Source organism: Sapajus apella, unplaced genomic scaffold (assembly GCF_009761245.1).
Source record: "Sapajus apella isolate SASKATOON/1434 unplaced genomic scaffold, GSC_monkey_1.0 scaffold55, whole genome shotgun sequence".
NCBI classification, from domain to species: domain Eukaryota; kingdom Metazoa; phylum Chordata; class Mammalia; order Primates; family Cebidae; genus Sapajus; species Sapajus apella.
The window spans coordinates 15,227,546-15,239,046 of NW_022436995.1; the positions used below are offsets into that span (position 1 = coordinate 15,227,546).

General features: G+C 46.1%; 1 pseudogene across 1 annotated transcript; it reads right to left on the reverse strand.

Moving 5' to 3' along the window:
* Positions 1-1,358: 1,358 nt before the first annotated feature.
* On the reverse strand, positions 1,359-9,281 carry LOC116527711 (annotated as a pseudogene). Its single transcript, XR_004258680.1, has 5 exons — positions 9,002-9,281; positions 7,652-7,740; positions 2,855-3,012; positions 1,912-2,043; positions 1,359-1,643 (listed from the first exon to the last, which is right to left on the reverse strand). The product of XR_004258680.1 is annotated as an uncharacterized LOC116527711 (transcript).
* Positions 9,282-11,501: the final 2,220 nt, after the last annotated feature.

An 11,501-nucleotide genomic window follows, 5' to 3' on the forward strand; every position in this document is an offset into this window, starting at 1 on the left:
GCCCCATCCAGGAGGGCTGGGAGGCAGGCACCGGCCTCTGGGGAGGGGAGGTGCAAGGCCACAGGCAGCTCCACCCTGAGGGCAGGTGATCCCACACCCTCCAGGGTAGTCCTGTGACCGTTTCTTGCTTCCTGTCCTCTGACTTTTAAAGGCTGGTAGTCCTGGGCTCCTCCCAGGTCTGGACATCATCATCCCAGCTCGAGGGATGGAGCCCCCCAGTCATAGGGCAAGAGAGACAGTGGTGTGAGAGGCTCTTTATGCTGGGTGCGGTGGCTCACCCCTGTAATCCGAGCACTTTGGGAGGCTGAGGCAGGAGAATCCCTTAAGATCAGGAGTTTGAGATCAGCCTGGCCAACGTGGCGAAACCTCATCTCTACTAAAAGTACAACAACCACCACAACAAAGCTGGGCGTGGTGGTGCACACCACTAATCCCAGCTACTCAGGGGGCTGAGGCATGAGCATTGCTTGAGCCCGGGAGCTGGAGGTTGCGGTGAGCTGAGTTTGCACCACCACTCTCCAGCCTGGGCCACAGAGTGACACTCTGTCTCAAAACAGAGCAAATCAAATCAAAGCAAAACAAAATGAAAGTCTCCTTAGATCCAAACTGGATTCCGGCCTTGATTCCACTAGTCACCATTCAACTACTTGCATCTCTCAGTCTCTGTTTCTTTAACTTCCAAAGGAAGTTAGCGTTTTCCTTGCGTGGGTGCTGAGGATTAAATGAGATGATGCGTGGAAAGCATTAGGCATGTAGCACACTTGGCAGATGGTGGTCGGCTCCCTGTGCTTTTCCCCAGTCTGTGGCCTACAGTTTAAATGGTGGAAGGAAGGACGTGAGATTTGAGGCTGGGGAAGGAGGCATGGGGTTCTAGGCAAGGTAGGCAGTCTCTTAGGCTGGAGCCAGGGGCCAGGTGCCTGGGCAGGCCACCTTCCTCTGTGGTCCCTCCCAGACCCCCTTATGCTCTTGGTTTCTCTGCCTTCTGATTCCGCTGGACCCTCACCCATTCCGGGAGCTGGTGTTCAGACACCATCATGACTGACAGGTGCAGTCTCCGAGGCCCCGAGGGAAGGGGCTGCGCTCCACCTCCCTGCCCCGTCTGTCCTATGTATGCCCCTACAAGAATGCTCCCCTCTTGCCTTCAGGTGCCATTTCTGAACGCTGCTGGAGCCCGTGCCCAGGAGGAGCAGGCACGGCTCTGTGAGCAGCTCCAGAAACAACAGGTGTGCAGCCAGCACCAGGCTCACCCGGTGGCCTCGGCCCTGAGGGAGCCAGAGGCAGCGACCGCAGCCACAGGGACTAGGAGCCACCGTGGGTGTGGGGAGACCCAGCGGGCCCTGCAGGGCGCCATCGACAAGCTACAGGTGAGTGAGTCCTGGCAGGTGCCATGAAGGGTGGGGTGGGGTAGGTCGCTGCCGAGATGTGACCCCATTATTTTGGCTCCAGAATGAGTTCATGGCCCTCGAGAAGGAAAATGCGGACCTGAAGGAGCGGGTGGTAAAACTAGAACTCGGACTCATCCAGCTCTCTGGAGAGAGAGACATGATAAGTGAGCAGAAGGCCAGGGCAGGGCAGGGGAGCTGCAGGGTGGTGGGAGGGCCCCCAGTGTCTGAGCCTGTCCTCCCGCAGGAAAGTCCATCAAACCAAATGACCATCAGACAGCAGTGGCCATGACCCAGCACCAGAAGAAGAACGATGTTAGCATGCTGTCCGAGACCGAGGAGGGGATGAAGGTAAGGTGTACAACATCTCTGCTGGTGTGAAGGGGATGGAGGTGGGTATGAGCGTGGGTGCCGGCACCCGCATGGTAGCTGAGCACCCCTATCTCCAGGTGAAGCTGCTGGAGCTGCAGGGCCCAGTGATGCAGCTTATGATCGGCCACGAGGTCCAGCACCCTGCTAATGATTCCACTCCAGGGGCCCCAGCCCCCCAGGAGCTTGGTGCTGCTGACAAGGATGGTGAGTAGAGCCCTCAGGTGGGGTGGGCAGGCAGGAGCAGGGGAGGCTGGCACTGTACTCAGATCCCCACCTCCCTCTCTCCAAAGAATTTTATGAGATGAGCCCGGACGATGACAGTGACAGCCTGGAGCCTGCAGGAGGGAGGGTACACCACACCCCACTGCACAGCAGATTGCTCACGGCTGTGTGAGCTGCAGACGGCCAGCAACACCGACCCTTGGGCAGTAGTCCCTCTATGCCATGCTTTTACCGGGCTGCTGTGAAGGAGGAGGTAAACATCACCATCAGCTAAGAGCTGGCCAAGAAATTTACAAAGGAACAAAGTTATAGGATTAGTCCTCTACATGTTTACTTTATTTGAATGTTAGAGCCACTCATGATGATTTGTGCTTTTAATTTATAGTTTATTTGTTAAAAGTTAAAGGAGAGTGGGTCTTCATGTGGCTTTCACTGATGTTCACTCTGGCAACCTTTAGCGTTTTTCGTTTTTAATTTGATAATCGTAGGTCATTAGCACGCCTATCGAGTTTGCCCTTACGTGGTGGGAGTTCAAACACACCAAGACCCACTATCGGCACAAAACCATTCTCGCTAGTTTGGAATAGGCTGCCAAGGTTTTTAACGTTATTGCAGCATGTATATTCATTATGGAATTCAGATACAATTTGCTTATGTTCTGCTATGGTATTTGATCGAATCCTAATTACAGTGACCTCTTAATTAGCTCAATGTGTGCTTTGTCCTCACGTGCACACTGTTTATTATTTGTAAGGTGCCACTATGAGTACTGACATCTAGAGTTGTTGAAAAGCCGAGAACTGGAAACAGCCTTTCTTCCATTTTCTGTGCATTGCAAATGGGAGAAATAACATTTTTGGGAGCTTTTAACATCTCACCGAAGAGGAAAGTGGCCTGCTCTGGCCGTTATGTGCAGAATAGAGTATTTCATTCTTTCCCATGCCAAGAACGAGCGCTGTGCTGTGGCAGTTCTCTTAGGGTTTTTCTGTGCCTTGGGCTCATGAAGATAATGCATCATGAGCTGCGGCAGCTGTACCTAAAAAGGGATGATTTCTGAGGATTAAAAGGCTCCCATCTTTGACTGTGGATGTGGAAAATCTTTCCTAGCTTAGAGCATTTATATCTATAATACATGGTAAAGTCAGAGTTTATGTTACCTGTTTTAATGACGTGACTCTAAGTTTCAGTACACAAAAGGGCACTGGTTGGCATTCTTCTTAATGTATTTAGTAAAGATCATAAGAAATCCTTTAAGATAAAGTGTAATATATATATGTATATATATGTATATATATATATATGAATGGAACTTTGTATCATAGAGTGGATAGGCACTAAATATTGATGACTGAACAGTTAATGTCTTAGGACACTTGGTATAGTGCCTTGCACACAGAAAGAGACCACGGATGAGATTATCTGTTTGTATCATTTCACAGTTTTAAAAATTGGTATTTATTACAGTTCACATAGCAAGGTGCTGATAAAATGTCCGTTTTTATAAAACATCTCCAACAACAACAAAAAGAAACGCTTTAAGAGTTTAAATATCCAGAAAAGGAAATAAAATTTTTAATAAAAATTTTAAAAAGTGTAAATGTCCCTGGAACAGGCATACAGGTTGTAGTCACTAATGGACTAGAGTGCAGGAAAGCCGTGTGACACCTGGCATCCCTCTGTGTTCATGGAGCTTCTTTGAGGCTACAAGACTGATGTGACCATCCAGACTTCTCTAGCTAATACCTATTCTTCAACCACCTTGGTTACTCTGACATAGGAATTGCCTTCGTTTTCTTCAATAAAAAGGACTTTAAACAATCATCACAAACAAAAAATAATAATCACAGACATTATTATAAACTAATACATGTGAGAGTACTTGGCTGAAACAAAAAGGAGTCTCAGTAGGGAGAATTGTACTATATTTGAAAATCAAGTTTATGCAACTTAAAATGTTTATAGACTGCAGTGCCATCTACTGTTTGCGAATGTCAACGTATTATCAGGAAAAGTGTCTGTACAATCACAGAGTTTTATTTCCTCATCAAGTTCTTTACCAAGAGTGAAATATGTTTTGATATCTTTCGGTTTCAGTTAGAGGCATATTTTGTGCAAGATTTCTGTTAATGTGCCTCTACATTATGAATGAATTATTTCAGTCAGACATTGCCTAAATCATAACTTTATGATGCTTGGGACAGAATCAACAGTTGGGACTTCATGGAGTTCTAATGTCTGTGTGCCAAAATACGTCCCATTGTTAGGATGGAGGGACATATGTATGTGTGCTCCCTGAAGTGGAGATTCCTAGTTACTGACCATCTCCATGCTTAGCATTTGGCATCCTCATGATACTTTCATAAATATGACATTAATAGGAGATCATTAATAGGATTTTACAGATGGAATAACACATTTCCCTGCATTCCCTAAAAGAGTACAAATATTGGGTCCTGGTGACTTGAACTAACTCTTCCAAATTGTAGGAATTTATCAATGTATCAGATAAATGCAGTTTCAGAATGATCAAGGAAAACTGTTAGGCCAAATAATGCGGCAGATTAACAGTGGTATGATTTCTAGCCTGGGGGTTTAAACTGGACTTAAAGTTCTGTTCTGTGTTTTATTCCTGAACTTGCCGCTTTTGCATCCTTTGAGTTCAGTTTAAAGACAGTTACTCTAAGTCCATTTTCAGCCCTCAGGCTAGAAATCGTACCTCTGAAAATGGACTCAGAGTAACTGTCTTTAAACTGAACTCAAAGAATGCAAAAGCGGCAAGTTCAGGAATAAAACACAGAACAGAACTTTCAGTCCATTTTAAACCACCGGGCTAGAAATCCTACCACTGTTAATCAGCCACATTATTTGGTCAAGCAGTTTTTCTTAATCATTCTGAAACTGCGTTTATCTGATACATTGATAAATTATTTCAAAGGGGTTTTCATAGTTCAAATCACTTCACTTTTACCCTAAGAAATAGAAATGACTAGGGATGACCTTCAGATAGTGTTTAGCATCTGTACCCAATCTGACAATAATGCGTTCATCAAGTACCTATGGAGTAAATCACATACAGGCATATTTAAGGTGAATGTCAGACTGGAAAATACATTTACTATAGTAACTGAAATATCACTCTGTGTAGGCATTTTGTCATCTATTTAAGAAAAAACTAAAAAGAATGGAAGTCATATGACAGTGACTTAAGTCTTTCTTCAAAGTGCATGCAAGCTTTTTGCAGTACTTCATTCAGCCAAGTATTTTTTCTCTTCCTCATTCAGTAGAAGGCAGCTTTCAATTTGCTTAGAAGGCAACATCAGAAGGTTAGCATTTATCAAAAACATAGAATTTTATTTTATTTTCATATTTGTGTATGTTTATTTTAGATAACTGAAACTTCACAAAATTTAACAACAAATAAAGTTTAAAAATTTAATTCTGTACATTAGCTCCGACTATCTCTATTTTACAATCTATAAGGCTCATGCCATAGTTCAGCAGCAACAAGATCCACACAAAACTGTTTAAGCATCTTCTTATCCATCCTGTGTGATAGTTTTTGTTTGTCGTGGTTGTTTTTAAGGTAAAAGTCCTACTTTCAGACCTTGAAGTGGAATCCCTCTAGTCAGAGTACAAAACTTGGGTTGTACCTTCTTATTTTCATTAAACAGATACAAAAAAAAAAAAAGGAAAAGAACTGTGTTCCACCATTAATTTAGGTTGTCAGTCTATATGTTGAATTTATAACACTGATGCATGAGAAGTAACCTAATAATTCCCTGCCCCTATTCTTCCCCTCCATTTAAAATGTTTAAAAGGCAACCAGAAAAATGTTTCATTTATTCTTTAAAATAAGGTGCAAACAAGTATTACAACAACAAACGTCCTCATCCACACCTCCAATAACAGCTCACTATTTAGCATAATCTACTATGAACTGATTCAGGGCTCACCTAGAGCTGTATTCACAGCTCCTGAATGGACCATGTTTGCTGTACCAGAGGCCTGCTCAATGGCAGCGTCTCTGTTCAGAGGTCATTACAAAAATACATAGAATTTTCAAATGTGGGTTCAACTGAATGAATTTGAATTTCTGTAGGAAGAATCAAAATGCCTATTTAAAGAGTACAATATATGATAATCATTTTTAAAGGATTTCATTAAACCTGATAGATTTTCCAGAAATGATAAAAATCAGTTCTGAAACCAAAGCTGATTTTAAGAAAATTTGAAAATGTAATTCAGTCCTATCCTATCCGTAATATAGCTTCTCCAAAACTTTATCTTAAGAGTCGTTTTCAAGATAGCTATTAAAACATGTAACTGCTATCTTAATGTTATGAAATTACTTAAACGTTTTAAAATATGAATGTCATAGTTTAAAAGAAACCAGGGGAAGGAAAAGTAGAGAAAGAAATGCCAATTCCAGTCCAAAGCTTTAGTTGCCAAGTTTCCTAAGAATGACTTTTACCAACGTATGAACTCTTGGGAACAGAATGTAAGATGAAAATCCTGAGCCTTTTGTGTAAAGCAGCATTATTGACTGCTGCTGTGATGCTCCTGTAATGTAATAAATTATTGAATTGCTGCAAAGCGCTGTTTTTGCCTTAAAATTTTGTGCATCTTAACAACTATAGTATTAAAGATATGGAGACTCTGCAAATGCTGGGCACACTTGGCATGAGATAATGTGTTTTTATTTTTACGAAATGGTTATATAGCTATGCAAGTGTGTTCATTAAAAGAACGCAAACTAATAAAAGTTATGGGATAAAAAAGTTATGGGACAAAAAATGTGGAAAAGTTGTGGCAAAAAACGTTGTGGATAAAAAGTAGAAAAATTTTATGAGAAGTATGAAATTTATGAAAAGGAAATTATGAGATTTTTAAAAAACATCATGGGGATAAATATAAAAATAAATAAAAGCATGCCCCTGTCAGCAAGGCCTGGAGAAGGGGGGCTGGAGTCTCCGCCCCCACCATGTCCCTCCCACCCCTTCCCAGTCACCCCTTTATTATTAGCGTAGCAAGACAAGAGCCCTGTCTAATGGGGGGAGACCAACAGACCCTTTGTCACCTTGAGCAGGGCCCAGTCCTTAAATCTCTGGGTGATGGTGGTTGTTATTTAAGAGCCAGAGGCTGCTGGACTTGGCTGGTTTGGAGGAGCCTAATGGCCTCCTTCCCCTCACCAAAGCACCTTTTCCCTCAGGGGGCTCCCATCTTATTCAGAGCGGCAGCTGAGGCAGGACAGTGGCGCTAACTGTGGACCAGGCGAGGGCACGGGCTGCTGGGCTGGCCTCCCTTCCCCAGTGTACATATTGTATCTGTGTAACATGTTGTATATTCCGGGGGGTAGGGGCACCCCCTGTTTTGTTCGTAGCAGAGGTTGAAACTGGCACATGGGGAGGAGGTTTTAATAATTATTTGCGGCTGGGAAATTTGTTTATTGATAGCAGAGGACAGAGGAAGGAGGCAGGGTTGGGGTCGTGGCTCTCTGGTGATGCAACTCCTGTTTATTTTGCTTTTTATTTTGGAATAAATGGATTTAGTCCCACTGCTCGGCCTGGAGTATTCCCGTTTCCCTCACTGGTCCTGGAGTTTGTGCCACTGAACGAGGAGCCCCAAGTGTCTGAGTATGTCCAGCTGGGCTGTTGGGGACCTTCCAGGCCTGTTACCTGTGTGCTGCCCGGTGACACCTGGGAGATTTCCCAGGGACTGCCATGGCACGTCCGGCCCTGACAGCCAGCAGGCTCAGAAGCCTGATCTAGCGGTGGCCGGGAAGGCAGGTACCAGTACCCAAGGGCACTGACTTCCAACCACCCCAGGGGTCTTTCTTCCATCCCCCTGCCTCCCTCTCCTGTCTGCACCTGGTGGCCTGTTTTGTGTGTCCCACCAGAGTGCCAGCTGCCCCGCAGCCTCCCTCCAGGCTGAGTTCATGGCCCTCCTGCTCCCTAGTGGCCAGAGCCGGCTTCACAGGATAAGACTAGCTAAGCTCCAGGGGCTTTCCAGGAAAAGTGTCCCTTGGAAAGGGTATGGCCTTTTTACCGCACCCGACAGCATCGCAGAAATGGCTTGGTCTTTCCCCTCCCCTGAGCTCCACAGAGAACACAGTCCACATAGGACATATCCCCCATCATCCAGAAATGGGTTTGACTCTCAGCCGAGGGACAGCAGGACTGGTAGAGACTGTCAGGCCACCGGGCTGCCTGCACAGCAACCCCATGCTTGGCAGGAGTGGAAGGGATGGCGGGGCCTGGGTGACAGGGAGGCTCACTGGAGGTCCTGCACTTTGGAGGGTAGTGTCAGGGGACAGCTTTCTCTTGTTGGGCCACAAGACTCTACAGGGACAGCACAGTCACTGATTTCCAGTGCCAGAGGCGAGAACAGGACAAGGGCATGCCACAGAGGGGGACAGTCACACCTGGATGTGTCAGCTCACCGCTACAATGGACTAAGTCACAAGTGAAAGGGGCTGGCTTTAGGGCTGGGGGAGTCTCAGAACAGCCGCCCAGACAGGCTTGGAAAGGGAGGTCTCCGACAGGAGGGGGGATCTGTGTAGAGGTCGAAGGGGGGCCTGGGACTCTCAGGATGGGATGGACTTCCCTGACCCAATTGGCTGGCAGTTGCAGAGAAAGCAGATAGAAAATGGGAGAGAGAAAAGCAAGGAGAGAGCTGGCGAGGCAAGCGCAGAGCAGGAGGAGCTGCAGCAGCTGGGGGAGGGCTGGGCAGGGGAGGGCGCAGGTGCAGGTGGGCTCAAAGCGATCCTCCAAAGTCAGCCTGTCAAATAGCTAGGACTACAGGAATATGCCACCACCAAGCCCAGCTATTTTTCAGAATTTTTGTGTAGACACCAATTCTCACTGTGTTGCCCAAGCTAGTCTGAAACTCCTGGGCTCAAGCGATCCTCCTGCCTTGGCCTCCCATAGTGCTGGGATTACAGGCATGGGCCACTGTGCACAGTCCCATGCTATATTTCTATGGAACAGCTCTGGTCTAGACCATGCCTCCCTCCCTGGACCTGGTACCATAGGGCTGGTTGGCATCTCCCGCAGGACAACATGGCCACATGCGTCCCCAGTGCCACAGGAGCTCCCTGCCCCCATGAGGCGGTGCATGCATGTTGTTGATCTTGAGGTGCATGGTGGTCTTGGGCCTGAGACCAACCATGAGGTCCCGCACCATCTTGTTGACAATGGCCATATAGGAGTCCACCAGGTTCCGGGTGGTCTCCATTTGCCGCTCCAGCTGTGGGTCCATGGAGTGCACGAAGCTGTCGGAGCTATTCTCCTCGGCCTTGCTGGCCTGTCACGGAGAACACAAGGGCATCAGGGTGGCCAGGCCATGCAGCCAGGCTCCAGGAGTCCCCAGGATCTCAGTCCCTGCAAGGGTACCTGGAACACTGACGCACAGAGAGAAGCAACCAACTGGCCTGAACACACACCCAGCTCCCCACATGCTCTAGAGGGTTTCAGGTCTCTCCTCTCAGGACCCCAGACTCCCCTGATTCAGCCTCACATAATTCTGACTCTAACGCCCAGAATTTGCCTCAATTCCCCATGCAGAAATTGGAAAAGAACATCTCCAGGTCCCTTGCTTGAAGACCTGGCTGGAGCTGGTGCCAGGCTGCAGACACCTGGCAGGACGCAAGAGAAGGGCATAGTCGCTTTCCCCTTGTCCTGGGAGGTCCACACACCAACATTGCCACAGCTGCTGCCACCAGGGGGCACAGCCAAAGTAGACAGGCACAGAGAGGAAACGGGGAAGGGTGGAGTGAACCTGGGACAGCGCACCCCAACTTGAATGTGTGGTTGAATTCAATTTGCTATTCTTTTGTTGAAGATTTTTGCATCAATATTCATCCATGATTTTGGCCTGTGGTTTTGATTTTTGGATGTATCTTTGGTTTTGGTATCAGGGTAATACTAACCTTGTAGAATGAGTTTGGAAGTATTCCATCCTTGTCTATTTCTGGCATAGTCTGGGTAAAATTGATATTCGTTCTTTAAATACTTGGTAGAATTCAGCAGAGAAGCCATCAGGTCCCAGGCTTTTCCTTGCTGGGAGGCTTTTTATAGCGCTTCAATCTCATTACTTGTCATTGGTGTGTTCAGGTTTTGGATTTCATCGTGGTTCAATCTTGGTAGGCTTAAATCGATCTAGGCCATTTTAAATGGTCTAGAAATTTATCCATTTTTAGTAGGTTTTCCAATTTCTCTGCATATTGTTGCTTATTATAGCCACTAGTGCTCCTTTGAATCCTTTTGCGGTATCACTTTAAAGTTTCTTTTTTCACCTTTGATTTTATTTACTTGGGCATTCCCTGTGTTTTCCTTAGTCTTAGGCTAAACATTTGTCAATGTTGTTTATCTTTTCAAAAAACAAACTTTTTCTTTTGTTGCTTTGAATTGTTTTCTTCATTCCATTTGCATTTATTTCTGCTCTGCTCTTTATTATTTCTTTTCTGCTAATTTTCGGTTCGGTTTGCTCTTGCTGTTCTGTTTCTTTAATATGTATTGTTAGGTTGTTTATCTACCTTTGAAAAGTAGGTGTTTACAGCCATAAGCTTCCCTCTTAGTGCTGCTTTTGTTGTATCCTACAGGCTGTGGTGTGTTGTTTCCATTAAAGTAGTAGCATTAAAGTGACTATATACATACATGAAAGAACTGAAATAGCAACACCTGTGAAGATGAAGAAAGAATTGAGAAATAATTTTTAGCATAAGTATGTCCTAAATATGCATGGTACATACTTACTAAAAAATTATGCATTTGTTATCAGAATCTAAATTTCACTGGGCGGCCTATATTATATCTGGCATCTCTACCTCAAAGCCAAGCAGGAGAGAGTCCCGAGTCCTATTTTCCAGCGGGCGCCCTAGCCTAGGACAGGGCCTGGCCAGGGGCAGTCGTACATGGGATGGATTAGAGATGCCAGTCGTTCACTGTGCCAAAGGCGTCGCCCGACCTGCATGCAATCAATATTATTCATTTTTCTCAAAATCACCTTTAAAAATATTAACCTTTGATTTGGAAGTACAGATTCAGAGGAAATTTCAAAGATGGTACAGAGAGGGTTCAAGTCCTCGTCACTCCGTTTCCTCCAAAGGTTCTATTTTGTGTAAGTGTGGAACACGATCAAACAATATCACGTGCCTAGGTCGGTGCCATTTTATCACATATGTCGGCTCCTTTAACCACCGCTACCATCAAGATACCGAACTGCTCCGCCCCCACAGAAAAATCCCCCTCCTGCTATTCCTCTGCACGCGCCGCCACGTCCGGCTACTTTTTGTAATTTTGGGGAAGGGACCCAGTTTTGAATTAGCTTCTGTTTACTTCGGGTAGCCTGGTGGAGCTGGCGGAGATTTGGGGGATACTAGACACCCCCACAAGTCACGCCGTGAGACCCCGTTTGAGGGCGAGCAGCTGGCGTAGGACTCGAGGCGCAGCCGCGGCTCGGGCGGGGGGCTCCCCTGCGACAGCTCTCCGCGTCCGTGGAGGGCCCAGCCCCGCGGGGAGGGGTGTA